This window comes from Suncus etruscus, chromosome 11 (genome assembly GCF_024139225.1).
Source record: "Suncus etruscus isolate mSunEtr1 chromosome 11, mSunEtr1.pri.cur, whole genome shotgun sequence".
Lineage (NCBI taxonomy): Eukaryota > Metazoa > Chordata > Mammalia > Eulipotyphla > Soricidae > Suncus > Suncus etruscus.
Window position 1 is genome coordinate 104,819,803 of NC_064858.1, and position 5,545 is coordinate 104,825,347.

Below are 5,545 nucleotides of genomic sequence, written 5' to 3' on the forward strand. Positions count from 1 at the left end.
TATTTAATTTTATGTCTGTTTTTATACATAAAAGATATATTTTTGTTTATTCAAAAATGCATTTATCCAAATTGTGCCTTCCCCATAGAAAATATGCACAATGATCATTTTCTCCTGTTAGCAAGAAAAGAGCTGCAACAGAAATATATAAAATCAACTTGTGTTGATGGAAAATTGTGTCTTTGTTCTTTTTTTTCTTTTTTTTTATTGTGACTGAAGTTCATTTACATAGAATTATTTACGATACATAAAAAATATGGAACGCTTCACGAATTTGCGTATCATCCTTGCGCATGGGCCATGCTAATCTTCTCTGTATCGTTCCAATTTTAGTATATGTGCTGCCGAAGCGAATCACAAGCATATACATCTGAAAAAATGGCATAGACCTCCAGGTACTTGCAACCAATTTGACTATGTATAAATGGATTAAAAACTGAACAAGAAGCCCAGAGTCGGTCTTATGCCAATAAACTTTGGGGGTAAGGCCTTCTTGTAATCAGGCCAAGGATTTTCTTTCCTTTTTCCCAATATTTTTCTGGGCCTATGCAAACAACAGCAATTGCCACTGTCACACCTTTGTTATTCTTTTTTAACCCTTATCCTTTAAGAAATAAAAACAATTTACTGAACTTAAAAACAAATAACTGTAGTAGAATGCCTGTCTCGAATACAGGCAGGAGATGGAAAGGGGGGAGGGGGCCTTGGGAGGGGGGAATGTTACACTGAAAAGGGGGTGTTCTGTTTGTGACAGTAACCCAACTATAACCATGTAACTTAAATAAAAATATATTTTAAAAAAAAACTGAACAAGATCTGTGGATTAAACTCTTAGCTGGTAGTACATGGACTATATCTAAGAAGGTGAACTGCTTAAAAGAATTACATTAGACAATTTTCATCACATATTTTTCCACTTAATTGTTTGAGTTAATTTGGTAACACACAAGCAAATCTGCTGCAATATTGAAGTGCCTGAAGGTCAACCGCTGACATTCCCAGACACAGAGAATGATAACTCCTTTCTTTTCATATCACAAGACACATTATGGCAGCCCCACTATCTCCTAACCAGCACCACCCACAACCCTGCAGAAGAGTGATTCTAGCAAATCCCTAAAATCCTTAAAATACCTAAAATCCTTCCTTCCTTGCCCTGAATGTTTGTCTAACCTCCTACCCAGTCATAACTCTGCTCTCCAAATATCCTCCCCCAATTGCCGTATTTAGGGCTAACATCCACCTCCAAACCACCACCCTGCCACTAAAAACCCTCAAAGACCAGGAGCAGTTAAAACAGCCAGTACCTCTGGTCAATTTTGGGGAAATAATCTCACCTCAGCAGCCAGCCCTGACAAGTGTCCGGGCTCAATATCCCACCATGTTCCCTTTGGGGAGACTTAGGCTGAAGAGGTTCTTGATCCACAACTCAAACTCAGAAGAGAAATCTCTGTCAGAAATAATGCTTCTTCTTTGTGTGGCTTTCTTGGGGTCCAAACTTATTGGTATTATGGGCTTTCTTCATGGACTGCCCTCTGGGATCACACCTGGTAGGATTTGTGAAACGATTCGGGGTGGCAGCGTTCACTCAGGTATGACACGTGCAAGCAAATGCCTTCCATGCTGTGCTATCCTTGTTGCTTACAAAGCTAAATATTTTAAGGAAATAATTTCTTAACTCAGAGGCCAGTTTGCATGAAAATCCAGTTTAGGACTTTCACTGCATAGAGTACTGCAATCTTAGCACTATACCCCCATTTAACAATCCCTTCACTTGATTCATAACTTACCCTGGACAGCCAGCACTAACATTTTCCTCCTGCACCACCCATGGTCTGTACCACAGATACTAAGGTATATCCCTAAAATCTCTCCCAGCCCTGCCCTGATGTGGACACTGTAAAAAAATGCTGGACACATTGTAGGCAAAACACTGTAGCTAGGCTCCATCCCACACTCACCTCCTCCTCCACCAGATTTTCCCAACACCAAACTCCAATCACAACTCCAAACCACCAACCACCTAAAAGAAGAGGATCGGATTAAACCAGAGCAGTGTCTCCTGTTCAACAATTGAGAAACTATCTCATTTGAGAACATTTTGGGGCAAAGAACTAACCCCATGCTTCACTCTGTCCCATATCAAATACAGTCAGCATGGGAAACTTAGCTCCTCCATGTTTATTTAAGGTTAAAATTATTCTTACAGTTTCTTTACCTTACCCGCCCCAGTCCTATATCATTTAATGAGACAATTTGCTTCATGTAATTTTTATCTGAGCCCTTCGGACATATATCTGGACCCATGATGTAGGTGTGGGGAGTAGAAATGTGCTTAGCTGTGAACTGCTTATCTATAACACACCAAGTCCTTTAAAATTTATATGTCATCTTTCCTTTTATGTCATTTTTTTTCATAAAATAGATATTTTGCTCATTCAAGAATGAATGTGTCCAAAATTATGCCTTCCCCATAAAAAATGTACAGTGATCGTTTTTTGATGTTAGGGAATAAGCTGCAACAGAAATACTCCTTCCTCCCAAAATACCAGCAACACTGTGGCAGTGACACTGTCTCCAATCCAGCACCACTCACAGCACTGCAGATCAATGATTTTTAGAAATGTCCCTGAAATACACCCTTTCCCTGTCCCGAGTGCCTATGGGATGGATTCAGGTCTGTCTAGTATTTATCCCAGACTCATCTCCTCCACCAAATCCACCAATCGCCATCTATATCGCTAAGCTCCAAATCCACCACCACAAACCCTCAAAAGACAAGTTCAGATGAAAAAAAGGCCAATGCCTCTGGCCCAATTGTTAGCAAGCAATCCCACTTAGCAGCCATGCCCTATCCCATGACCTGGACCAATGCCCCACCCTGTCCACTTTGGTGAGAACAAATGCTGGTGGGAGATGTCTCCCCAATTCTAATTCTGAACAGAAATGGATTTATTTTGGAAAAGCTGCTTTATTTGGTTATTTCAGCACTACACCCATTGGGACTAATACCTGACTCTGACTCTACCCATTGGATTATATCTGGTAGGAACTAGGAAACCATTTCTGGTGACAGCAATCACCCCATATAGGGCTCATGCAAGGAAAATACCATCCCCTTTGTACTATTGCTACATTCCTGATGTCTTCCTTATGTTAGTGACTATGTGACTGGTTATTGATAATCTATCAGTAAATGAAGTTGATTTTGAAAATCTCATTGTCAATCAAATGTATACACAAGTTCTGAGGATGTGATCAGCACCAAATCATATTCCATATATTCATGTGGTTTCTATTCAATTCCAGGATGTCACAGAAACAAAAATGGACACACAGAACAAACACACACAGAGTAGCAAGCATGGGGACAGGGATAGGGCTCAAAGGATTAGAGATCATCATTTCCATTATTGAGGCCCAGGTTAGTTTACTGTTATTGCATGGTCACCAGGTTCTGCAAGGAGAAACCAATTGCTAACCCCATCACTGCCAGGTGTGGCAAACAAATAAAACATAAATCAGTGGGTAAAGTGAGTGAAGAGCACATGAAGGCATTCGCTATGGAGACTTGACCAGTGAGAACAAGTGTGTGGTGTGGAGGAAGGTCAGTTATCAAGGCCACTGGCATCATCATAATCCTCAGATTGACATTAGGGATTGAACATGCTCTACACCTGAAGAGAGTTTTGTCTTCTTTCTCTTCCAAATGAACACTCATAAACACTGTTCAGTTTAGATCTGATTCTCTTGGTCTCTTCTCCCATTCTCTTGCCTGCCAGTCATGCTTTTGATTGGGTAAAATGTTTTAAGCATCTAACACACCTGTTACCTCAAAAAAATTGCAAGAAAATACAAACAGAAATTTCCAAAAGCATGCAGATGATCAAGAGCCATAAGGCAGCCATGTTTTTTTCAAAACATGGAAAGATTTCTAAATCACTTATTATCAAGGAATGCAAATCCAAACAACAATGGCTAATCATCGTAAACCAGTGGCACTGACACACATCCAAGTGTTTTTGTAGATATGGGGAAAAAGGACCCACATTCACAGCTGTTGTTTGTAAAACAATGTGGACGTTGCTCAAAAACAAAAACAAAAAAAAAATAAACCAGTAAATTGAGCTTCCATATGAGACAACAATTCCATCAATTCTCTACCCCAAAAATCAAATGATTCTATTCATATAGGACATTTGCACTGCCATTTTCAAAAAGGCCAAAATCTAAAACAACCCAAGGATTTAGAATAGACAAGTGAATCAATAAGCTAGGATACCTATACACAGTACAATACTTCTCAGCTATAAAAAAGATGAAGTCATGCAGTGGTTTGCCACATGCACTGATCTGAAGCTGAGTGAAATATCATGCTAAAAGAACCTAGTAAGAAGAAGTGGGACAGACACAGAGTGATCTCTCATATGCAAAACCTAATAAAATACAGTAAGGTAAATAACAAATGCCGAAAGGCCACAAAAAAAATGAGAACTGGTCTTCAGTAGGAAGTTAGCAGACCTGCAGAGAGTTAACGGGGCACTGCAAGGATGGAGGGAATGAGGCATTCTGAGTAAGGAGGCAGTGCTGGAATGATCTCTGTAAAAAATCATTTCATAACTCCCACCAGGAGTTATTCCTGAGCACAAAGCCAGGAGTAACCCCTGAACACTGCCAGATGTGCCCCCCTAAAGGATTCCAGGCACTGGATCAATTGTACAGTGGGCAGAGCACTTGCTTTGCAAAAAAAAGTGATACAGGTTTGAGTGTATGTCACATGAAATATGGTTCCCTTAGATCCACCAGAAAGATCCTTGAATTCAGAGCCAGAAGCAACTCCTGAGAAGTACTGGCTGTGATCCAGTAGACCCTAAACTTATTTTAAATGGTCCCACTAAAATGCACCAGTTAAATAGCACATGGGGTGAATTTGTCCTTGCATGTGAGTGACCCTGGCCCATACCAGGCATTATTCACAATCCCCCAAACACATTCAGGAATGACCCAGTGCACTGAGCCCAGGCAACCCATGAAGGGCCAATGAATTATAGAAAGTGCTAAACATCTACTTCTGGTGTCCTGATGGCCCAGAATTCTGAATCATGAGCTCCTACTCAAAGTCAACTCTGCTGAGGCCAGAGAAATAGCATGGAGGGTGTGGCATTTGCCTTGTACTTGGCCATCCCAAATGGTCTCTTGAATCAGCCAGTAGTGATTTATTTGGGGGGGGGGGTTCACATCCAGCAGCACTCGGGGGTACTCCTCGCTGTATGCTCAGAAATCGCTCCTGGCAGGCTCTGGGGACCATATGTGATGCTGGGATTAGAACCACCATCCTTCTGCGTCTAAGGCAAATGCCTTACTGCTGTGCTATCTCTCCGGCCCCTGCCAGTAGTGATTTCTTTTGTTTGTTTGTTTGTTTTGTTTTGTTTTGTTTTTTTGGGCCACACCCATGCTCAGGGGTTACTCTTGGCTAAGCGCTCAGAAATTGCCCCTGGCTTGGGGGGACCATATGGGACACCGGGGATCGAACCACGGTCTTGAT

General features: G+C 41.2%; 1 non-coding gene across 1 annotated transcript; it reads right to left on the minus strand.

Moving 5' to 3' along the window:
• Positions 1-250: 250 nt before the first annotated feature.
• On the minus strand, positions 251-358 carry LOC126023472 (U6 spliceosomal RNA). The gene has a single exon (XR_007500593.1). It is a non-coding gene; the product is annotated as a U6 spliceosomal RNA (small nuclear RNA).
• Positions 359-5,545: the final 5,187 nt, after the last annotated feature.